The sequence below is a fragment of the Cervus elaphus genome, chromosome 5, assembly GCF_910594005.1.
Source record: "Cervus elaphus chromosome 5, mCerEla1.1, whole genome shotgun sequence".
Classification (NCBI taxonomy): Eukaryota; Metazoa; Chordata; class Mammalia; order Artiodactyla; family Cervidae; genus Cervus; species Cervus elaphus.
The window spans coordinates 63232403-63258722 of record NC_057819.1 but is presented as its reverse complement, the minus strand read 5'-3'; the positions used below and the strand labels follow the sequence as shown (position 1 = coordinate 63258722).

Sequence of the window (26320 nt, the reverse complement as noted above, 5' to 3'; positions counted from 1 at the left end):
CACATAAATTTTCCATAAATGATAAAAAGATATAATAAGAAACACACACCTTCTTACCAACATACATCATTTCTGGAAAAATATAACTATGAAAAGGACAAAAACTAAACACTATAAGAATACAAAGATACCTATTACAGAGATTTGTTATTATCACAAAAGTAAACAGCCATAATTCTTTTGATGGCTTCCCTGGTGGCTCAGATGGTAAAGAATCTGCCTGTAACGCAGGAGACCCAGGTTCAATCCCTGGATCAGGAAAATCCCCTGGAGAAGGGAATGGTTACCCACTCTAGTTATCCTTATCTGGAGAATTCCATGAACAGAGGAGCCCAGTTGGCTATTGTCCATAGGGTCACAATGAGTTGGACATGACTGAGAGATTAACACTTTCACTATAATTCTCTTTGATTTATCAGAAAATCTCCATTTCCTTCTAGCATTCCCAAAAGTATGGCAATTGAAAACATTTCTTTAAAATAAGGCCATCTGCTCTAAAATGAAATCAAGTGGGCTTTTTTCAAAGTGTACAAGAATTTTTCAAAATAACTATAAAGTAAAAGATAAGCATGTAATCCAACTATTACTTCAGTAAAAACATAAATATTTTTTAAAAGCTATGCAGGGTCAAAATTATCATCACAATAACCAACACAGTGATCTTGTATGAATCCAATTCATATTGATTCTTTACAGAATTTGTACACCCTCTGGTCTGAGAATCCAAGTATATATATATCATTAAGGTCAATCACATAGGGAAAAAAGGTTGTACTCCACAATGTTTGACCATGATTTTTCCTAGGTGGCTGGATTATAGGTGATATACTTTACTTCTGTGTAGTATACATGCGTGTTTTCCAAGTCTTCTGCCCTACAAAAAGAGCTATGACTTTCATTATCAGATGAAGAATGTTATTTATGTATTTTACACTCCTGCACCTAACAACAATTAGAGGATCAGCGTATATTTTCTAAAAGGCTGGGTCTCTCAAGGAGTCAGAAATTGATGTGAAGAAAGTAGCTTTCTCCCATGTGTTCCTCATCTGCTCTGCCTCCATCTGATCTCCTAGGATTAATGACCAGCCCTTCCCCCCAGAGTTTCTGAGAAGTGATGCTCCGGCTACACAGTGACCTTTCAACCGCCCTGGGCATGTTCTCCAGGGCTCAATGCTTCTTACCTGGCACTCCAGACTCCTTGCAATAGAACTGTTTTATGTTTATTCTACAGACCTCAACAGAGTTCAGCACAGCTCTCTCTCTCCACAGTGCAGACTCTGTCTATCTATTTGTTGAGCATAAAATGAAATAATTCATTAATCGATTAACATAATTAAATCATAATTAAATGGATTACTTAATGTATTAATTAAAGTAAATACAGTAAAGTAAACCCAGCCCTCTGTTTCTCAACCTCTACAGGCAGCACTCTGAAAAATTCTGAAAGAGATGGGAATACCAGACCACCTGACCTGCCTCATGAGAAACCTGTATGCAGGTCAGGAAGCAACAGTTAGAACTGGACATGGAACAACAGACTGGTTCCCAATAGGAAAAGGAGTATGTTAAGGCTGTATATTGTCACCCTGCTTATTTAACTTATATGCAGAGTAAATCATGAGAAATGCTGGACTGGATGAAGCACAAGTTGGCATTAAGACTGCCAGGAGAAATATCAATAACCTCAAATATGCAGATGACACCACCCTTATGGCAGAAAGCTTAGAAAAACTAAAGAACCTCTTGATGAAAGAGAAGAGGAGAGTGAAAAAGTTGGCTTAAAACTCAACATTCAGAAAACTAAGATCATGGCATCTGGTCCCATCACTTCATGGGAAATAGATGTGGAAACGGTAGAAACAGTGACAGATTTTATCTTGGGGGGCTCCAAAATCACTGCAGATGGTGACTGCAGCCATGAAATTAAAAGATGCTTGCTCCCTGGAAGAAAAGTTATGACCAACCTAGACAGCACATTAAAAAGCAGAGACATTACTTTGCCAACAAAGGTCCATCTAGTCAAAGCTATGGTTTTTCCAGTAGTCATGTATGATGAGAGAGTTGGACTATAAAGAAAGCTGAGCACCAAAGAACTGATGCTTTTGAACTGTGGTGTTGGAGAAGACCCTTGAGAGTCCCTTGGACTGCAAGGAGATCCAACCAGACCATCCTAAAGGAGATCAGTCCTGGGTGTTCATTGGAAGGACTGATGTTGAAGCTGAAACTCCAATACTTTGGCCACCTGATGCGAAGAACTGACTCTTTTGAAAAAACCCTGATGCTGGGAAAGACTGAGGGCAGGAGAAGGGGACAACAAAGGATGAGATGGTTGGATGGCATCACCGACTCAATGGGCGTGAGTTTGAGTAAACTTCAGGAGTTGGCGATGGACAGGGAGGCATGCTAGAGGTGTAGCAGCAAAGACTGAGGAGCAGTCCCACTCACCCAGATCAGCACTGATGGGAAAGCTTTCAGGAAGCACCTAAAGCAATGAAGGAAGAAGTGGTTTCTCCCTGAGTTGGCTCTGAACTTACACAGTAAGGGGAACAGACCAGGAGCCCAGGTTGGGGGGGGGGGGGGCACATTTCAAGAAAGCAAGGCAACCAACTCCCGCTCCTTGTATCATTCCCATGCAAGGGCACGTGACCTGAGCCGTGGGCTCCTCATCCAGCTTCCTTATTCCAAAGAGAACTTAAATCAGCAAACAGCGTGAAGCAGGAGTAGCTGATCCCTGCTGGGGCACGACCTGCCACCTTTAACGCCAGCAGAGGTTATCTCAGTTTCCACGGCCTACGAAGCCCTGGCAGAGTTTTCAGGGTTCTTAGACGAGGCACTGTTATTACAGTGACACTGAGAGGAACAGGCTAATAAGAGAGGAAACACCATTACATTTCTTTACTGTGAATTCTCAAACCAGTGGGTGTACAAACCATACAAAGAAAAACATAAGTTGCATGCATAAAATTAATTTTGCTGGGTATTGTGATGCTGCTGTTAATCCTTAGTACTTGTGACTACTTCCGAGTCAAAATCACCTGTACAAGCTGCAGTTAGAATGACAAAGTGTAGGCAAGGTGGAGGCTGGTATCTGATCTCCCAATGAGACTGGGTGGCTCCACCTGTCACAAACCACAGTAAAGAATGATTTCTATTTTGCCGCTGTAAGCCAAGAACTGTGGTTGTTGTTAAGTGATATCCACACAAGTGGACAAGGAAAGAAAAAAAAATTAACCCACAGAAAACTTTCCATTTTCACAGCCTTAAGGGGTGTGTTTATAAATATTCAGAACCTCTTTGAGTATAAAGGCAGTGCAACATTTACGGTCAAACATACAACTCTTCCATGATTTCAACAATGCTCTGAGGAAGCCCCCGTGCATCTCTCAAGCTTCCTGTGTTTTACCACAACCTCTGCCTGAGATGTTTTTAGGCCTAATTTGTCTAACTTGCTCTGTTTTCTTCACAGGACTGTAATTGTTAGGTACATGAGTGTTTTAAACAAACACAGCTGTAAACACTTAGGAAAATGAAAATTTGCCCTGGGGGGAAACATAACAAACTTGCTAGTCCTTTTAGTTCTGCAAAAGAGCTATTTCAGAGAGCCTCTGTCCTGAGAAATGCCTATTTCTGTCAGAGCTGGTACCACGTCACATAAGCAGATCCAAAGTTACTACAAGAACAAAGTTCCTGGACCGAATAGGAAAAAAACATGGCTGTCGGTAACTTCACACCAATAACTCCAACGCTTCCTGGTGAGCCTCCAAGGTGTCCTGCCTGAAGCAAGAAGATAAATGCCACATCACAAGCCTTTGAGAATCAACTCTTTTTGATTAACGGTGATAATTAAAAAGCCGTATCTTATCACCTCCTTCCCACAAAAAAATTAAAAGGGCATGGCATCATACCTGAAAGTTCTAATATGCAGTAATACAATTTCTACTATCCAAAAACCAGAAAATAAATTTTGGTAAGGCTGTGGAGAAACTGAAGCTCTGCATACTGCTGACAGAAATGTAAAATGGGGCCGTGGAGAACAACATGGCGGTTCCTCAAAACATTAATTATTAATTAATAGAGATACCACATGATCCAGCAATTTCACTTCTAGACATATACCCAAAAGAGAGCAGAATCTCAGAGAGATATTTGCATACCCACTTTCAGAGCACCGTTATTCACAATAGCCAAAAAGGTGAGAGCAATCCAATGATCCTCCAATAAATAAAATATGGTATATGTGCATAAAATGGAATATTAGTCATAAAAAAGAAGGAAATTCTGACACATGCTACCACCTAGATGAATCCTGAGACATAACACAAAGTGAAATAAGCCAGTCATCAAAGAATACATACTGTATGATTTCACATATGTGAGGGACCTAGACTATTCAGATTCATAGACACAGAAAGTAAAAAGGTGGGCTGCCAGGGACTGGGTTTCTTGTTCAGTCACTAAGACACGTCCACAGGGAGAACAGGGCACAGAATTTCAGTTTTGCAAGAAGACAAAAGCTCTGGAGATGGAGGGTGAGGATGGTTGCACAATAATGTGAATATAGCCAATGAACTGTATGCTTAACAGTGGTTAAGTCATGAGCTTTATGTTATATATTAGTGTGCACTGGGCTTCCCATGTGGCACCAGCGGTAAAGAAACCCCCTGCCAATGCAGGAGACACAGGTTCGATACCTGGGTTGGGCAGGTCCCCTGGAGGAGGGCATGGCAAGCCACTCCAGTATTCGTGCCTGCAGAATCCCATGGACAGAGGAGCCTGATGGGCTACAGTCCAAGGGGTTGCGTAGAGTCGGATATGACTGAAACAACTTAGCGTGCAGGCCTTTGATAGTAAAGTTCCACAGTCTGGGCGGCTTAGAAAACAGACATTTATTCTCTGACAGTTTCAGAAGCTAGATGTGCAAGATCAAGCTGGGAGCACTGTTGGTTTCTTCTGAGGACTTTCTCCTTCGTCATCGGCGGCTGCCTTCTCCCCGTGCCTCCAGCACCGTCTTCCCTCTGTAACTGTCTCTGCCCAGATTTCTTCTACTTATCAGGACACAGTCTTACTGGATTAGGGCCCACCCCAGGGATCTCATTTTAGCTTACCTTGTTAAAGACCCTATCTCCAATTATAGGGTTTCAGTATATGACTTGTGCAGGGGGGATACAATTCAGCCCACAGGATGTATATTTGATCACATTTTAAAAATAACAACACAATAAAATAAATGAGAGCAGGCAGAGGGGAAAGAACAATCTGAGGGAGGCTCTGAGGATGGAAAAGGATGTGACTGGAGGAGAAGAAAGAAGGCCTGGGGAAGCTGTGGCAAAGGGGGGGAAGTGATCGCCAGGATTATAAACAGAAGGTAAACGAAAATACCGTCCTTGAAAATTCATTCCAAAATTTACAAAAACTCAAAACAAGTAAGCCTTCTTAGAAGAATAATCATGACAAAGAGCAAGCAAATTATGTAAAGAGGTATTGCTAGTTAGCTTGGGGAGACGTCTGCACTGAAGAACAGATACACTGCTTCAGAGCGTCATCTCCACATTTTTGTTAAGAGTCCCAAATCTTCTAGAAACTTTTTTTCATCCATGAGCTTTTTTAAAAAACATTATTCTAAAAAAAAAAAATAAATAAATAAAAAAAAAAATAAAAAACATTATTCTGGTGAAATATACATAAAATTTAACCATTTTAACCACTTGTATAGTTTTTCTTTATAGATACATCACTACTTAAAAGAAAATGTCCCTTAAGTCAGAGTACACGGTTAAATGGAGAAAAGAATGGTTAATAATTAATGCTATCATTTTACAAAGCCCACTGACTTTTCTATTAAATTTCTGAAATGCGTTAACCAGGAAGTCAGGAAGAATACCTTTAGAGACTTGGGTTAAAAATACCCAAATCAGCGACCTGGGTCAGCATGCACTGCCCAATTCCTCTGTTCCCCAAGTGCCGCCACCCTGCAGTCTGACACCACGGAAACACTGAGATCTGTGAGCATCAAGCATCACAAGTGTGTACTTCAACTTGAATAGTACGCACTCCACAGAAAACATTCCGAGTTACTGAATGTCAAGGATCTTTTTCCAACCAAAATTGTTTCACAATAGGGGTAGATTAGGAGGAGAGATTGGAAAAAAAGATTCCAAAATTTTTAAAGTGCCAAAACTTACTTTTCAATTCTGTCAAAAATTAACCAAAAGTAAATAGAGAAAAAGTTAGATGCTTTACTCACAGTTGCAAGAAAACTGACTACTGGTCACATGAGTGCTGCCTTTTCCTTCCCTCCTGGTGCAGTGGATACTGCCCACAGAAAATAAATTCCATCACATATTATAGCTCCTCTCTTTCTCTCTCATATATTCAGGATATACAAGGAACACCCACCAGTCAATAAGAGAAAACTGGGAAAACATAGCAAACTTTCATAGAAGAGAAAACATGAAAGGATTGAACCTGGGTCTCCTGCCTTGCAGGCAGATTCTTTATCATCTGAGCCACCAGGGAAGCCTAGTCACTATATCGTTAACCTCATTAATAATCAAGAAACTGAAAATTAAAATCACAATAAGGTAAATTATGTTACATATAAATTATACCTCAATTTTAAAAACACACAGTAATGCATGAGATGGGTGCTCAGGGCTGGTGCACTGGGAAGACCCAGAGGGATGGGATGGAGAGGGAGGCGGGAGTGGGGATCGGGATGGGGAATACATGTAAATCCATGGTTGATTCATGTCAATGTATGGCAAAAACCACTACAATACTGTAAAGTAATCAGCCTCCAACGAATAAAAATAAATGGAAAAAAAAAAACCTAAATGCATGGATGGAAGGGAAGACAATAAACAACCATATATATGTAAAAAAAAAAAAAAACCACACAGTAAGATATGATTGCATACCCACCAAACAGGTAAAACTATTTGAAATCTTATCACACGAAGGTCATCAAACCAAAGGCAATTTCACACACCAGTGTAATCTATCCTGATACAACTACTCTGGAAAAGAGCTGTCATCACCTAGTAAAATTAAATGTGTATATAAACTCTATGACCCAGCAAGTCCACATCTAGGTTTATACATTTAGAGAAACTCTAACATAAATGCAACAGGACGTATGTTCATACCAATCTTTCTCATGATTGCAAAAAGTTACACAACAACACAAATGTTCACTGGCAGCAGAAAAGAGAATTAAATGTGGTATATTCTTAATATGCAATGCTATACAGCAATAAAGTAAATAAAATATAGCTTCATGAATAAACATGGATGAGTCTCAAAAACAGTCTTGAGTATAACAGCATGGGAGAGAAGAATACAAGTCATCTGATTCTATATAAAGAGTAAAAGCAGCTAAAATTAAACAATATATTGTTTGAAGACAAATACACATAAGACAACCCCATTTTTCTTAAAGGCAAGGCAATGACTTAAAAAGTGAAGGAAAATGGTTACCACAGGAGGCAGAGAGGATGAAAACGATACAATCAAGAAGGAACATACAGGTTTCTAAGGTACTGAAAATGTGATGTTCCATCTCTTAAGCTATGTAGTAGGTACAAAATTTTACTATTTTTCTTTAAATCATGCATATACCGATATATATTCTTTTATATGGATGTATATGACGTATCTCTCATTTGAAAACATCAAGGCCAAATGCTATTTTTTTCTAAAACAACCTTGAGGTATCAGTTTCAAGATGGTTGATAGCCTGGTTCTCCTACCTGAATCCCTAATGAAGTGAAAGCATCAAAAAACAAAACAGAAGAATTCTATAAGATTAAAAAGAGTGTGCTGGAAGAGAACTTTAAATGAACAAGAGATTTCAACAAACTTCTGGAAAACAAAACAGGAGCTGGAGATGCGCTGTCAGATGAAACAGTGAGGGGACAGCTGCCACCCAGGGCCACCAAGGAGATGACCTGTTCCAGAGAATACCAGGGAGCCTCCAGGCTGCGTCAGCAGGTACCACAGAGCGGGGAGGAGGACGGGGGGCGGCAAACGGGGGTGTAGGGGTGACAGCGAGCTCCCCACTCCGCCTCCCCACCCTTGAACGGAGCCTCCAGGCAGCACAGACAAGCGTAAGGACAGACAAGCATCTGGGGGTTCGTCTCTAAAGGAACAGAGCCAACTGTGGCAGCAGGAAATAAGAGATGACTTGTGGAGGTTTCTGATGTGAATTTTGCTTTCTTGGAGTAAATCCTCCCCATCAGAGCATTTTTGGGGTGAAGCAAAGCCACACTCTCATACACACACACTGAGCTCTATTTAGAATTCCTGCTCAAGGGAGAGGTGGGGAAGAGCAGATACAGACTCTACATACAGATCTTTTCAAGACAGTAGAGAAAGACCTTCATCGTTAATTATGAATAGCAACCAAGCCTACCAGGAAAATCAGTAACATAGTGGGGGGAAAGCTGACACTGAGAAGAAAGGGAGTTAATTCAGGAGAGAGAAGAGCACTTTAAAAAGAAGTTAGCTCTAATACAACTCAAACAGATTCGAGGTATTACAGCCACTAAACAAGAATGCTATGCACAAAAATAAAATGACTGGAGAAAAATTAAGAACTTTAAAAATATTTTTGAAAATATAATCACCAAAATAAAAACTCTGTAAAAGTACTGTGAGATAACAGGAAATTTCTCAAAACATGTTTTAAAAAACAACAACAACAAAAAGACAAAAGGACAGAAAACAGGCAAGCCTAGATTAGAGACAAGAACCAGTGCGAGTAGGTGTGATATCCAACTAAACGCTGCCTGATTGCACACGTGCCCAGCAGTGCCCGACTCTTTGCCACCCCACGGGCTCTTTATAGCCCACCAAGCTCCTCTGTCCATTGGATTCTCCAGGCAAAATGCTGGAGTGGGTTGCTGTTTCCTTCTCAAGGGTATCCAGGGATCGAACTGGCATCTCCTGTGTGGGCAGGCAGGTTCTTTACCACTTGGCCACCTGGGAAAGCCTGACTGGTCCCATGTTAAATGCCCCCACCCCAGCCCCAACAGGTCACACACAGAACCATGGTGGCTGCCTGGTTCAAGGGGAATGGAACTGTAGGCTGACTTGAGCCAGCCAAATCTTCTCTTTTGAGAAAAAGACTTAGGAAAAACGTAGGCTCTCACACAGGCCTAAAACCAAAAGCTCATGTCAAGGCTGGCAGATATCAACATGTTAGCCCATGGGAAACAGAAGGAAATAGACACAGGAAAGGCAAAATGAGATAGGAGGCTATGAGACCACGATTCCTGGCTCTTTGGGGCCCATTCCACAGTCCCTAATGGACCCACTGACATCATGGAGATGGATTGTTAACTCCTACATCTTTAAGTCTTTTTCTGTTCTATTTAAGTTAATTTGGGAGGGCCTCTGTTCTTTGCAACCAATAAACCCTGACTAAAACAGCAAGCGTCTGCTTTCTGGAGCCACACGGTGCCCAAGAGACAGAACACTGTCTGCTGTGCCATGGGGATGCCCTGAATCTCCCTCCACCGAGAGGCTGGCAGAACACAACATGGGCTCCCACTGCCTGTCATTCCATCAGCACGCCACACAAACGGAGCCAGGCAGTACCGCTGAACATCAGGGCGATTATATGTGATCAAATGCTCCAAATAATTAAAATGTCAAAATCTAGAAGTAAACATACAGTGTACTCAACAAAAACTTGAAATTGTGGAACAACTGGAAAAGGAGGAGAATGTTAACTTGCCTTACGATATGGAACAAGAGAACAAATGGTGCAAGATTTGGAAGAAAAAGAACAAATCAATGTGTTTTGTATTCCCACTGAGTTTTTCAATCAGCCTGAAAAATTAGAAAGCCATGCAAAATTCTCTTTTCATGACATGAATAAAGCTGATTTACTTAGAAAAGAGTACAGAATGCCATTATCTAGATTAATCAGAACCAAACAAGAAAAAAATATTCTTTGAAGTTCAAGAAATAGAAGGAAATTCTTTCACGCATTTCCTGGCTGGATAACCAGAGTCAAACCATAACATGAAAATCTTAAGCCCATATGAGACCCTGAAAAATGAATACAGATATTTTCCAACTTAGAATTGTTCAACTTAAGGTTTTTGTACCTTGTGATGGGGCGAAAGCCATGCATGCATTCAGTAGAAATGGTACGTGGAATTCTGAATTTTGATCTTGTCCCATGAGAGTGATAGGCAGTACACACACTCTCGTGATGCTGGGCAGCTCGCAGTCAGGCACAAAAGGGTAAACAACCAATATACTTACTACCATTCACACCCATCAATCATTTTGCTTTTCACTATCACTATAGCATTTGTCAGGGGAGTGTGCAATTTCCTCAGTTCTGTCTCTGCAGCAAAAATTTGAAACGACAGATGGACCCAGTGTTACAGCTCAGTTTTATTCGGCAAGCAAAGGAAAATACATCCTCGAGGCATGAGGGCAGGCCGACCCAAAAGATGTTAAGAGAGCCAGAGGCTCAATTTTGGTTCCACTTTTTATATGTTTTTTTTCCTCCTCCCCCTGAGCCTGCCCTATGTAAACTGGGCTAGCCAGGAGGCTGTTTGCTTCACCTAAGGTCCTCATTCTGGTCCTAGGACCTTTTTGTTCTATTTTCATGAGCTTTTCCCTTTGTCTTTTAGCCACCGCCATTCTGGACTCCTTTTTCCTATTCTAACTCCCTAACACATTCATTACCTGAGATACTACTACCTTTGTTATAAAATAGGCTTTGTGTTAGATGTTTCTTCCCAATATAAGTGTTCTGAACACATTTAAGGTAGACTGGGCTATGCTATGGTGTTCAGTAAGTACAGTGTATTAAATGCATTTTCAACTTAGAATATGTTGAACTTACAATGGGCTTACTGGGATGTAACCGTGATGTCAGTCAAGGAAGGTCTGCACGGTGCAGCTGAGCAGGGAGGAAGGAGAAGGGCCCCCATGTGAAGGGTAAAGGGATGGAGGGTCTATGTCCCACGATTACCAGCCAGACTTGTCTTTCCTAGACTTTCTGATTTCACAAACCAGTAAAATTACACACACACACACACACACACAGAGCCAACTCAACTGTCAATGATATACATGTGCATGCGTGCTAAGTCACTTCAGTCGTGTCCGACTCTGTGACCCCATGGACTGCAGCCTGCCCACAAGGCTCCTCTGTCCGTGGAATTCTCCAGGCAAGAATACTGAGAGTGGGGAGCTATGCTCTTCTCCAGGGGATCTTCCCAACCCAGGGATCAAACCCGCATCTCCAGCATTGGCATGTGGGTTCTTTACCACTAGCACCACCTGGGAAGCCCCCCACCAATTACCTGTATTTCCAAACAAATATCATTTGAGGCCATTACTATCACTAGGTGTTACTACCATTATTTAATTACTTAGAAGACATTTTTATGCCAAAAAAAGTAGGAAGGACTTGATCTCAGCCTTTCTAAAGCCCTTGAGAACATCATCACAGGCTGGAAAAGACACTTACATGACATCAATTTTGTTCCACTTTTGTTCAGGTGTTGCTTTAGCTCTGATTTTTAACCATTGCCTAACCCCCACGATCCCCCAACTCCATTATTCCATTAGTCCTTACCTTAAAAAGGTTATCATCAAGTAGGGAAAGCAGTAAATACGCAAGTGGAACACAAGGATAATGCAACATTTGGGAGCCGAAAACATGCCAGAGATGGCTTCACACACACAAGGGCTGACAAGCTTCCCTAGTGGGTTAAGAGAGGCAGGTGTGGACACATGAAGGAGGAGGAAACCTGAGCACGTGATGAACACAGCTCAGTGTGAACAAAGGGATACTAAAGCAAGAACGGGAATGGCTGAGGAGATGCCAAGGAAGAGGCCTCAGTGGAGGAGAGAACTGACAAGGGGCACTCATGCGATCTGGAACAGGAAAGTTCTGGGGGAGCTCACTGGATGCCAGGCTGCAGAGCTGGGACTCTGTTCAGAAGCAGCAAGGGATCTCCAATGCAACGAGCGTGACAAAGGAAGCGCATCAGCGATATTAACCCAGCAGAATCTATGAGTTCAGCATTAAGATTTGGTAACTTTAGTAACTTCCTGAGCAGTTAAGCAGTTGCCTCTACTTCTGGCCCAGAAGGTTCTCTTTGAGAAAATCCAGGCCCACCGACCTTCTATGAAATGCACTGCCACTGTTTCTGCACCTACAGCAGCGGCTGTCTTAATACCCCTGAGAACCATTTAATTTGCTTTGTCTCAGGTATGGCTGCCAACGCCTCTAGGATTTTACTCTTGGTAACATGAAAGTATTCATTGGTGGAAATAAGAAAATGAAAGAGTGCTATTTTAGAAGAGAATCAGAAGTGATCAATTAATAGAATGTCCACTACGTAATTGAAGATTCATTCATTTATTCAACGTTTATTGAGCTCCCTATTTGGAGACCAATTTGGCGACCTATTTGATGTGCCAGACAATCAAAAAAAGGATACAGGCCCCTGCCCCTGTGAGAGATGCAGATGCAAACAACAAACATAATAAATACAGTATCTACAAGCATGTAAAAAGTGTTTTGGGAAAAAAAGATGTAAGAGAAAAAGAAAAGAAAAATCTAAAGAAGAAAAGAACTCAAATACTAATTGTAACTAAGAGATGGAATGAGTTCTGTAACAGAGCAGACTATCTGGTTAATGCCCGTTTCACTTGTAAAATTCTACCACTACAGATCAAGGAATTTGACACATACAAATTCAACCTTCTTGTTTACACAGAAGGTAAGATCAAAGCAACACAGAATTGTTGTGGCTTAAATAACAGAGACCCATCACCAGGGAACTGCATTTAGCTAAGAGACCCACCACCAGGGAACTGCATTTAGCTAAGGGCGAGGGTGCAGAATGGGAGTTCCAGAACTCTCTAGCTCCTTGTAATTTTTAATAGCAGAAGCCACTTCAGCCACTTCAAAAGTACTTCAAACCCTATTGGAGGCAAGGAAAAATATTTTTACTACATAAATAAATAGCAATATTTATTTATGGCTAATATTATATAAGTGTATAATATTTACATAATATATTTATTTTCTATAATATTTTATATTTATATATTATATAATTATATATAAAGCTAATATAATAATATTATTAGCTATATAATAGCAATAACAAAAATAGCAAACACTTAAAAGAGAGCATGTGTGCCAGACACCCTTCTAAATCCTTGTCATGAACACTAAACTAATTTAATCCTCACAACAACCCTGTGAGGCAGTCAGACTCCAGAGTGAGTAGCTTTAACACCACGCCCCCCCCCTTCAATTATTTATGCATACCTTCATAGAGCATAATTCTTACCACTAATTAGAAAACTGACATCTAGATTTTTTCACTGGGGCTTGGCAGAATTAGATTATATTTGTATGTCAGAATGCAACTATTTAAGCTTCATTTGAAGTAAATGTGCTTTAGAAGTAAAGGGAATTTGAAACTATATAATATAATCAATATTATGCTGAGAAACTGGTATTTCAGTAATTTTTAAAAAAGGGTCCTCAACAATATGTTTTCAACTAAATACTACTTCAAAGAAATTACTTCAAGACCTTAAGCAAAGTTTTTAAGAAATGAAATTCTGGTTTTCCTGTTTCTGTTTCACTTAAACAAACCTCATGCTTTGGTTTTTCAGAGAAGGGAAGGGAGAGAGGAATATAGTGGAAAAAAGTTCTTTCCCTTATTTCTCTAAGCATCTGATGTTTAAAATTTTAGATTAGATTTTAGAAAAATTAGAATCACGGTGTTTACCAACCATATATGATAACATTGTAATAGAATATAACACATTTTAAAATTTTTAAAAAACAAAACTTCGCTTCTTCAATAATACACAGATTGTGCAAATTCAATTATAAAACAAAATGTTACCATGTATCCAAAGTTGATGATCTTTTTGCCTTCAGTTTACCAAGTTCATTTTCATTTCAGTGGACTTTCTTATTAGAGTTTTTACTGCATGTCACATACTATTACAATTCACCACATGGATCTGTCTACATTCTCTGGTTGTACTGGAATTTAATCATAAAGAATAACAGTTGGATACATGGATCATTGGCTACAGCTCACAGCCATTTCAGAGGTTCTGTAATCGGCATAGCACAGTAGGTCGTCTACACTATCTGTCTGCACATATCTCAGAGCAACTTCTAATCCTTTACTGATAAAACTGCCCCTCCCCTAACGCCTTATCTTTTCCCTAGGAGAGAAGAGAACTGCTCTTTCTTACTGGGGCAAGGTAAGGGAGATGCCGGGCTCTCAGCTTTGACACATCAGGGTCTCCAGATAAGACACAAAGAGGAAAGCAGCAGATGCTGGTTCCGATGTAAATTCGGCCTTCTCTTCTCATACTTGAGTGAGTGAGTGACAGTCACTCAGCCGCGTCCGAGTGTGCTACCCCAGGGACTGTAGCCTACCAGGCTTCTCTGTCCATGGAATTCTCCAGGCAAAAACACTGGAGCGGGTTGCCATTTCCTTTCTCACACTTAGAAGGATCCTATTTCACTGCGCCATATTTTCAAACATACAATCCCTCTGACCCTCAGCATATTTCAGAACCTCCACTGGCACACTATGTATTTCTTTCCCCTTCTCTTTACCACCATGGAGGGCCCAACGTGAAGCTATTTTTGAATGGTCTAGTAATGCTATTATTTGAGTGCCAGATGGTGCAAGACACTGGGACAACACTGTAAAGAAAATAAACAAAAGGAGCAGCATCCTTGTCCTCAAACAGCTTTTAAAACCAGGAGGATTAGGTAAGTATACCACTTGTGGCCAGCACTGTAGCCACAGGTATAAGGAGAGCCTGAATTAAGGTGTTAGAGACATTTAAGGGGGAGGAGGGACTTGAGCTTTGCTGCAGCCAACATGTAGACGGAAACATGATCTCTTATAAGATTCAGTGTCCCTGGGGTAAAAATAAACCAGCTGCTCAGGGAAAGAACAACTATTTTTGCTACTGAGATTCGAAAGCAATTCAACCTATGGTTACTGACAGAGGATTCTGTTCAATGTAATAAAAATCCTACAGATATATTTTTACAGTAAATAAAGGTGAGTTTGAAGACGGCTGAGAAGCTCTAATGAAAACTAAGAAATCTAACACTGACGCATCACAGAAGAGCAGGTTCAGCTTAACCATGACTGCAAACTTCACACCAGCAGAAGATCCTGAAACATGACTGCCACATTGAGAATACTGCATTTCTCTGGGGGGAATGAGTGCCTACGAGCTGTCACTTCAGTTGTGTCCGATTCTGTGCGACTCCACAGACTGCAGCCCACCAGGCTCCTCTGTCCATGGGGATTCTCCAGGCAAGAATACTGCAGTGGGTTCCCACGCCCTCCTCCAGGGACTCCTCCCGATCCAGGGATTGAACCTACGTCTCTTACATCTCCTGCGTTGGCAGGCAGGTTCTTTACCACCAGCGCCACCTGGACATAGGGTCTAAATATGTAAAAACTACTGTGTTATTTAACTGAATTCCTTTATCCTTACACAAACAGAATCACAAAGATATTCTGATGTCAACATTTGACATGCACATAGAAAGTAGGTCACCAGCTGAAACAGATAAAAGTGACATGTCTTAGAATCACTATTTTAAAAGACAAAGTTCCTAAAAAATATCTCATTTGATACTCACTTAATTCTACAGTTTTTTCTACCACTTCTTCCCAGGTGGTGTTAGTGGCAAAAAATCTGCCTGCCAATGCAGGAGATGTAAGAGATGCAGACTGCATCCGTGGGTCAGGAAGACCCCCTGGAGTAGGAAACGGCAACTCACTCCAGTATTCTTGCCTGAAGAATCCCACGGACAGAGGAGCCTGGCAGGCTACAGTCCATGGCGTCGCAAAGAGTCAGACACAACTGAAGCGACTGAGCATAAAGTTTTCAGTTCAGTCAGTTCAGTCGTTCAGTCATGTCCGACCCTTTGGGAAGCCATGGACGCCAGGCCTCCCTGTCCATCACCAACTCCTGGAGCCCGCTCAAACCCATGGCCACCGAGTCAGTGACGCCATCCAACCATCTCATCCTCTGTCATCCCCTTCTCCTCCTGCCCTCAATCTTTCCCAGCATCAGGGTCTTTTCCAATGAGTCAACTCTTCACATGAGGTGGCCAAAGTACTGGAGTTTCAGCTTCAGCATCAGTCCCTCCAATGAACACCCAGGACTGATCTCCTTTAGGATGGACTGGTTGGATCTCCTTGCAGTCCAAGGGACTCTCAAGGGTCTTCTCCAACACCGCAGTTCAAAAGCATCAATTCTTCTGCGCTCAGCTTTCTTTATAGTCCAACTCTCAATTCATACATGATTATTGGAAAAACCATAGCTTTGACTAGATAGACCTTCATTGGCAAAGTAATGTCTCTGCTTTATAATATGCGTCTAGGTTAGTCATAACTTTTCTCCCAAGGAGCAAGCATCTTTTAATTTCATGGCTGCTGTCACCATCTGCAGTGACTTTGGAGCCCCCAAAAATAAAGTCAGCCACTGTTTCCACTGTTTCCCCATCTATTTGCGATGAAGTGATGGGACTGGATGCCATGATCTTAATTTTCTGAATGTTGAGTTTCAAGTCAACTTTTTCACTCTCCTCTTTCACTTTCATCAAAAAGTTCTTTAGTTCATCTTTGCTTTCTGCCATAAGGGTGGTGTCATCTGCGTATCTGAAGTTATTGATATTTCTCCCGGCAATCTTGATTCCAGTTTGTGCTTCATCTAGCCCAGCATTTCACATTATATACTTTGCATATAAGTTAAATAAGCAGGGTGACAATATACAACCTTGATGCACTCCTTTCCCGATCTGGAACCAGTCTGTTGTTCCATGTCCAATTCTAACTGTTGCTTTTTGAATTGCATACAGATTTCTCAGGAGGCAGGTAATATTTTTCCGTAGTTCGTTGTGATCTACACAGTCAAAGGCTTTGGCATAGTCAATAAAGCAGAAATAGATGTTTTTCTGGAATTCTCTTGCTTTTTCGATGATCCAAGGGATGGTGGCAATTTGATCTCTGGTTCCTCTGGCTTTTCTAAATCCAGCTTGAACATCTGGAAGTTCTCAGTTCACGTACTGTTGAAGTCTGGCTTGGAGAATTTTGAGCATTACTTTGCTAGCATGTGACATGAGTGCAATTGTGCCATAGTTTGAGCATTCTTTGGCATTGCCTTTCTTTGGGATTGGAATGAAAACTGACCTTTTCCAGTCCTGTGACCACTGCTGAGCTTTCCAGATTCGCTGGCATATTGAGTGCAGCACTTTCACAGCATCATCTTTTAGGATTTGAAATAGCTCAACTGGAATTCCATCACCTCCACTAGCTTTGTTTGTAGTGATGCTTCCTAAGGCCCACTTCACTTCGAATTCCAGGATGTCTGGCTCTAGGCTGGTGATCAAACCATCGTGACTATCTGGGTCATGAAGACCTTTTTTGTACAGTCCTTCTGTGTATTCTTGGCACCTCTTCTGCTTCTGTTAGGTCCATACCATTTCTGTCCTTTATTGAGCCCATCTTTGCACGAAACGTTCCCTTGGTTTCTCTAATTTTCTTGAAGAGATCTCTAGTCTTTCCCATTCTATTGTCTTCCTCTATCTCTTTGCTAAGGGGAGGCTTTCTTATCTCTCTTTGCTATTCTTTGGAACTATGCATTCAAATGGACATATCTTTCCTTTTCTCCTTTGCCTTTCACTTCTCATTTTCTGTACTACTTAAATTTATCTCAGCATAGGTTCATAGTTTTCCCATTTTATAAGAAAGGACAGGGTTGTTTGAGAGAAGGACGAGACTTTGTCAAGTTTAAAATTGGTGTGTGGGGTTGGGGGGTGGGGGGCAGTGAATTTCTGCTGGAGGCTACCCAGGGCAAATTTAATAATCACAGATACCCCTTAATTATTTAGCTTTTCTAATTGAAAAGACTTTTGTTATAAAGGATCTAATCACTGAATGCAAAAGTTTCCTCCTAAAAAAGAAAAGACACTTCTTTAGAGGACAGAATTCAGCAATGATTGGCAGAAAGAGGTCAATTCTTTTTACCCAACCAGTGACCTGCTCATTGCTCAACAGTGAACAATATCCAGTCTTTCGAGGCAGGATTTGCACACATTGATTGGAAATAAAAGTGTTACTAGATCACATCAGCTCAAATTGCAATGATTACTCCCAAGCCATTAATAACATCAACTCCAAGTTTCCAAATGATACAACTATTACAACATATGAAAGACTGACCAAAAATTTCAACAATTTTACAAAGACTCATTCACCTGGAAATGAATAACTCATCAAGAGGCAGAGTGCGCAAACATTTACACATGAACTTGGCTCCTGCTGTTGCATCATTTTTCATTTAGTTTTATTGTCTGTGACTATATATATCATTTTCCTTAAAAAACTATCAATTAATACAAAGTTCATAGAGAACAAAGAACATATAAATTTAAAATGTGATGAGTTTTTGTATTTACGTACTGACCTATAACACCCTACATATAACTCATTCATACCGTGAACAGCACTATTTATTTAGTCCTCATCTCATTCTTCCCAGGTGGTGCTAGTGATAAAGTATCCACCGCCAATGCATGAGAGTTAAGAGATGCAGACTGGATCCCTGGGTCAGGAAGATCCCCTGGAGGAGGGCATGGCAACCCACTCCAGTATTCTTGCCTAGAGAATCCCATGGACAGAGGAGCCTGGTGGGCTACAGTTCATAGGGTCACACAGAGTTGGGCATGATTAAAGCAACTTAGCACGCCTGCATATCTCATTCTACAAAGACTCTGAGATGGTCTGAGAAATGTATGTATTATGGAAGGAAATTAAAAATCATGACCAAGCAAAGCTCACTTGGGAAACACATACATTAAAACTCGAACAATCCAGAGATTAGCATGACCCCTGCACAGGGATGCCACGCAAATGTGTGAAACAGTGATATTTTTAAAGACTCATGACCAAGGAATGCATAAATTAGAGAAGAAAATGATGACTGTGCCTGGCATAAGAGATATTGGTATAGAACTCAGATATGGAGACCTATTTGAGTCCTACACAGTGACTACAGGTAAGCAGGGAATCTGAGTGCTTCCTAGCAGCCAAGATTAAAAAGTAAATGTGATCAGTTATATGATTTTCTATGAGGAACAAACATTTCCACTCCTCCAGGGAAGCAAAGCTGTTTCCGAACACTTGCTATAAAACAGCTGCTCTAGGAGACGCAGAAAGACATGATGGAAAAATTTCCCAATATCGCAAATACGGTCACAAAGCTGGTTTTGTTTTTGTGTCTTTTTTTAATGTTGTCCCAGATTAAAACCAAATTCTACAAGGGAATCAAGATCATACAGCCCAGGAGCCCAAATTTTCCCAGCAACATGGTGGATTGAGCTTAGAGTAAAAAGCTGGAAGTCCAACCAGTGTAGTTTAGGAGATTATTAGCACTAAAGTGCAAGAACAAAAATTAAAATAAATCACCAAAATTATGATGCTCCTAGGTTTCCATCATCACCCCCTTTCTTTGAACAAGTCAGCCCCTGGTCACTGTGATCTAGCCCACAAACAGAACCACTTTTCACTTTCACTTTCTATTACCATTCCAACCTACACCTTCTAACCCAGAGCTAAAGTATTATCTTCATTTACTTACCTGACATTTCTACCTCAAGTACCAACTCCACAAGTCCCAAACTAATCTAAGTTATCTGACCTCTCAAACTCATTTTTCCTTCTGTCACCCTCAGCTTGTCATAAAAACCCTATCCTCGGGACTTTCCTGGCAGTCCAGAGGTTAAGACTCTGTGCTTCCACTGCAGAGGGCACAGGTTTGATCTCTGGTTGGGGAACAAAGATTCTGCATTCCTTATAGTGTGCCCTCCCTTCCCCCCTGCCCCCCTGCAAAAAAAAATCCTATCCTCTTAGTGATCTGGGCTTACATCCTTGCAATCAGTTTTCTCCTCCTTTTCCTTAACGACCCACATCCGATCAGTAGTCTGCCTATTCTACCTGTCCACGTTCTCTAATCCAGTCCCAGGCCCACTTTTCTAGATCATATCCCCAATACCTCAGGGCCATCAGATCACATGCCTTCCTGAATTATCTCCCAGCTATCTCTCTCTCCATTCCAATTTCTTATATATGCTACTGCAGAAGAATGTTCCTAAGGTTGTGACTATGTCAGTCCACTTAAAAAAAAAAGAAAGAAAGAAACTTGTAACAGGTTCTCTCCACTTACCTGAAGCAAATCTGTCTACCTAAGCCCCCATGGCCTTCTTTCTCACATAGCTCATGCTCCAGGCAGTCTATAAGCCCTTAAGTCTAGCCACTCCTGCTAGAAGCTGGATCTTCCCTTTTGTTCATGGTTGTATATCCATGAGACGCCCTTCCCTTCACATCTGCATATTTAAGGATCAAGCTGAAATGTCACCTCCCTCAGGAAGCCTTCTGTACTTCTCTCTGTGAGAAGTAACACTTCCTCCTCTCCGTCCTCCTGCACTTGTCGAGGGCTGTTGGCCCAGAGAGGAATTAGCAGACCCTATCCTCAGTCCCTCCCTGTCTAGCCTATGCTTGAGGCTGCTCCATAATCCTCATCCCAAACACACATCTGGTTCGGGCAGCTCCCTGCCGTCCCTCAGGTTTCACATCCCTCCAGTCACCCACAGCGTTTCGCTCCTACATGAACCACTGCACATATTGATTCTACTATAGTTCACTGTTTACGCATCAGCCTCCTCCAGGGCAAGGATCAAATCATTTATCTCTGCAATCTAACGTAGGCAGCTATCCGCACACCATCCAAGCTCCACTCCCTGCAGAACAAGTCTTCTCTTGCTTGTTTATTGTGTGTCTCTCCCACTAGAAGGTACTAAGTGAGAACACAGGGTTCGCTTGCGTTGATCTCATCTTTCTTCCCAGCATCTACAACAGTGCCAGGCACAGACTAGGTGATTCAAAGCTAAACATGAATTGATAAACAGCTGAATGATTCCAAGTGTCTAGGCCAGTCCTAGAACACCACAGTGACCCTCCCCCAAAGTCTGTTCAATGAATTCTGTCTTGTATATCAAAGTTATTATTAAACATATTCTACAAGCTCTGACAGCTGGGTGATCTTGATATCCTACTCTGGCTCCTAGCATGGTGCTTTATAGGAAACCCATTGCCTCAGATTAGGTAAAGAATCCATCTGCAATGCAGGAGATCTGGGTTTGATCCCTGGGTCGGGAAGATCCCCTGGGTGGTCTGGTCAAGGCTATGGTTTTTCCAGTGGTCATGTATGGATGTGAGAGTCGGACTGTGAAGAAAGCTGAGCGCCGAAAAATTGATGCTTGTGAACTGTGGTGTTGGAGAAGACTCTTGAGGGTCCCTTGGACTGCAAGGAGATCCAACCAGTCCATCCTGAAGGAGGTAAGTCCTGGGTGTTCATTGGAAGGACTGATGCTGAAGCTGAAACTCCAATACTTTGGCCACCTCATGAGAAGAGCTGACTCACTGGAAAAGACCCTGATGCTTGGAGGGGTTGGGGGCAGGAGGAGAAGGGGATGACAGAGGATGAGATGGCTGGATGGCATCACCAACTCGATGGGCATGAGTTTGAGTAAACTCCGGGAGTTTGTGATGGACAGGGAGGCCTGGCATGCTACGATTCATGGGGTCGCAAAGAGTCGGACACGACTGAGCGACTGAACTGAACTGAACTGAATATTCTTGCCTGGAGAACTCCATGGACAAAGGAGTTTGGTGGGCTACAGTCCATGAGGCCACAAACAGTTGGACACAACCTGAGCAACTAACACACATGGTGCTTTACACATATGAAGTCCTTGATAGATTTCTGAACAAATGATTTAATCAATTAATACATTACTTAAGCGTTCATGTTCTAAATCTGAATTTGTTTCATCTTGTCAATAAAGGAGAATCAGGGGACTTCCCTGGTGATCCAGTGGTTAAGTCTCTGTGCTTCCAATGCAGGGGGCACAGGTTCGATCCCTGGTCAGAGAACTAAGATTCCATATGCTGTGCGGTGCAACCAAAAAATAAATAAAATACAACTCGTTTTATTTCTTATGACATAGGATGCCAGGGGAAAGACCGCCCTGCACAGGGAAGATCGCCAGCGGTGCTGTCAGAATGGCCCGCCTCTGTTTCTGTTCACCTGCGTGACTCTGAGCACACCATTTAACCTCTCTTCACTTCAGCTTCCTCCTTCAAAGGCCAGGAGGACCTCTCATGCAGAGCAGTCTATTCACTTCACAGCTAAATGAACAGCCTGCCCTAAGTCCTCCATTACCCCTTCTTTATCAGTCTTAAATGGCTCTAACTCACATTAGAAAATCTTCATATATATTCTCTGAACATGAGGGGGTCATTATTTAAAACAGTACAGGCTTTGTTCGTGTGTGAGTGCTCAGTCGCTCAGTCGTGTCCGACTCTCTGTGACCCCATGGACTGTAGCCCAGCAGGCTCCTCTGTCCATGGGATTCTCCAGGCAAGAATACTGGAGTGGGTTGCCATTTCCTTCTCCAGGGCATCTTCCCAACCCAGGGATCAAACCCATGTCTCCTGTGTTGGCTGGTGGATTCTTTACCTCTGAGCCACTGGGCAGGCCCTAGAGGATTTTCTTTACAAGGCATTAATTCTCCATCAATTTTTCATACCCTTACAGTCCTTCAGCACTCATCCTGCGAGCACAGGTGACTTGAGCACAAGACTCATCATTCCTAAGACTTCCTAGAGCCACAGCGTCATAATGTCCCAGGATGGCACTCCCTCACCTGAAGGGCAATTCTCTTTCCCACAGAGGAAAGAGCACAGCAATCAGATAAGTGATGAGAACAAGAACTGTACCCATTAAACACAGTACACAGTAACATGACCCCAGCTTAAGGTGGGATGATTTAGTCTTAAAAATAATAATAAAGAGCTTAATGCTAATATAAGTGCATCTCAATCAAAATGCACTCAAATCCCTCTGGGGGACAGTTCTGTTGGGAGGTGGGGAGTGGTTAGCCAGCACTCACACAGATGACTGTCACTGATCAGGTATGAGGTTATGATTCAGTCAAGATGGGATTCACTGAGATTCACACAGACAGGCAGAGAACACAGTGAGTCTTCTGTACAACCATTAAATGGTCTTTTTCTAAGATCCTCATTTAATAAAAAGCAATGAACTGCCACAGAAGACAGTCAGCATAGAATCACCCTTTAAAAGACCAAATTCAAAAGAGCATTCTCTAACAAATTTTGATACTATTGCTAGGCACAGAAAATATTTGTATTGGAGGCAAAAAACTATATTTGCATAAATAAATGCTGCCAGCACAGAAGCAATATGAAAATGTACATCCTTACTGGCAAGTAGTAAACCCAACAAAATGCAAATGAAAGCCAATCTCTGGTGCTCAGGGGAAAACAAGAACATTCGAGAATATAAGGTCAATAGAACTTTTGTTCCCAGCCGCGTAGCTAAGGCTTGCCACCCTGTGAGCTTACAGAGTTGTTCACTCTTCTGAGAGCACCCATACCACGCTGAGTTGACTGCATTTTCTCAAAAGTGAATGAGCAAAAAGCACAGCGCTCCCACGGCAGCCCGAATGGAGCTGTGACAAACGTCCTGCTCTAAAATCACCTTTAACGGCTGCAGTCATCAGGTCAGTGTCTCCAAAGCCTTCCCAGAGATTCAAATCACAGCCATGTTACTTTAACTCAGTTACTCCCACTTAAAAATCCATGCCGATTCAAAGTGTTAGAGAGAGAGAGAGAACAGAGCTACTTCCTTCCAAAATCAGGAAGTAAAGGGGCAATGAGTGCATGTGCACTCCAACGCTCCATCATGCCCGACTCTTTTGCAACCCCGTGGACTGTAGCCGCCAGGCTCCTCTGTCCACGGGATTTCCCAGGCAAGAATACTGGAGTCGGTTGTCATTTCCTCCTCTGGGGGATCTTCCTGACCTAGGGATTGAATTTAAGTCTCCTGAAAATTGTTAAGTGAGAGTGGCTAAGGTCTTCCCCCGTGGCTCAGGGGTAAAAAAATCTGCCTGCAATACAGGACATGTAGGTTTGATCCCTGCATCAGGAAGATCCCCTGGAGGAGGGCATGGCAACCAACTCCAGTATTCTTGCTTGGAAAATCCTATAGTCAGAGGAGCCTGGCAAGCTACAGTCCATGGGGTCACAAAGAATCAGACACAACTGAAGCAACTAAGCATGCATGCATGCATGATGGCTAAAAAGATAAATTAACAAAAATATTGAATAATCTTGAGTAGCAGAAGTTGGCAAGAACCCCTGATACTTTTCAGTGGAAGAATGTAGTCGCAGTTCTGAGATGTTTCACACTAACAGGGACTTTTCCTAAACAAAGAACTCAACATCTAAGGAATTTAAAACACTTGAAAATAGTTCATTCAACTCCCTATTACAATGCTTACTGGTATAAAACAAAAAAATTGCAAGACGTATTTTGCCCATGGAGGATGGGAGGCACCAGGATGAAGTGAACAACTTGAGAGTAAAATGTAACCCCCTTCCTCACTGCCAGAAGCAAAAGGGAGACATCCTTACAGCATCAAGAGCAATTTCATTAAAGTTAACAAGAACACCAAAGTCCACACGTCTACAGGAATATTAGTCCCTTCAAAGACTACATGCTCATCACAAAAATGCCTGCCAATGCTCAAGATGTCTTAGTAGCAACTCTTCTAAGGCTGCCTTCACGTATATAACACCTTTTTGAAAACTTCAACTGTGACAAATCTGGGTCTTTGAAAGTGGAAGTTGAGATCTGTGAGCTGGAAATACATTTAAAAAATAAAGGGAATCACTGATTATTTTTAATCAAAAGAACAAGTGCTTTTTTTATGTGGCTTAAAAACTACTTCCAAAGATGATTCTTTAAAACTATTCCAAACTCCCCTTCTAAGAGCAGCAGCTATGGGATAAGCAGGCAACCTCCCTAGATGACTTCTTTGAAGAGCATGTTTCACTTTTTAGGATGTCCTTAGTATCAGGATTGTACATTCACTTAATTAGGTAACAGCTATCTCTGCTTCCATTTTTTCACGTTATTCATTCATTCAACAAATATTTACAGTGCTCCTAAATATCTGCCAAGTACTGTGCTAAGTCCTAGGGAGATAATGGTGAGCAGGCCTCTCTACCTGCCTCATGAAGACCATTTACAGAAGCACACAAATTATAACCATTAAGTCAATCCAAAGGGAGAAAAGAAAAAGACATAGGGTGATGCAAAAAACCTATTAAAAATTACTAAAGAAGACAATGAGATGATACAAACAAATTTTATTTAACACTTCATGAAGTGGACAGTCTCCCTGTGGAAACTGTAAAATGGGGCAGAAGACGACACTTTCACAGGATAAAGAATAAAGAACAAGGAAGGGAAAAACAGAAAACATCAGTGACACCCAGGGCTATGCAGTCACCCTTGTCTGGAGTGGGAAGTCTCATAGTTGACCTGGTGCTTGTGGACTGACTGACTAGTTATGCTTCCTGGGTTCCTGGTCAAGCAGAGCAGTTTCAGGGACACTTTGTTGTTGTTCAGTCACTAGTCATGTCTGACTCTTTGTGACCCCTGGACTGCAGCATGCCAGGCCTCTTTGTCCTTCACTATCTCCTGGAGTTGGCTCAAAGTCATGTTCACTGAGTCAGTGATGCCATCCAACCATCTCATCCTCTGTCATCCACTCCTCCTTCTGCCTTCAATCTTTCCCAGCATCAGGGTCTTTTCCAATGAGTTGACTCTTCACATCAGGTAGCCAATGTACTGGAGCATCAGCTTCAGCATCAGCCCTTCCAATGAATATTCAGGATTGATTTCCTTTAGGACTGACTGGTTGGATCTTCTTGCTGTCAAGAGTCTTCTCCAGCACCACAATTAGAAAGTATCAATTCTTCAGCGCTCAGCCTTCTTTCTGGTTCAACTCTCACATCTGTACATGACTACTGAGAAAACCATAGCTTTGACTATATGGACCTTTGTTGGCAAAGTGATGTCTCTGCTTTTCAATACACTGTCTAGGTTTGTCATTGCTTTTCTTCCAAGGAGCAAGGGACACTGGAATCATCTAAATGTCAGTTTACAGACAGAGCAACCTGGGCAGGAGGGGTTCTATCGTGGGCCTAGGCTATATACGGTGAGGCCCAGCTGGTGTAAAGAGGCTTTCTAAGGAGATGCAGTTTTTTGTTTTGGCTGTGCTAGCTCTTTTTGTTGCTGTGTATAGACTTTTTCTAGTTGCAGCAAGCAGGGGGCTACTCTC

The 26320-nt window shown here is 41.8% G+C and overlaps 1 protein-coding gene and 1 non-coding gene across 3 annotated transcripts in view; one reads left to right on the top strand and one right to left on the bottom strand.

Moving 5' to 3' along the window:
- FHIP1A (FHF complex subunit HOOK interacting protein 1A) overlaps positions 1-26320 on the bottom strand; it is a 291239-nt gene that overhangs the window by 247602 nt on the left and 17317 nt on the right. The gene's annotated exons all lie outside the window — the stretch shown is intronic.
- On the top strand, positions 18882-18983 carry LOC122695846. Its single transcript, XR_006341591.1, has one exon. It is a non-coding gene; the product is annotated as a U6 spliceosomal RNA (small nuclear RNA).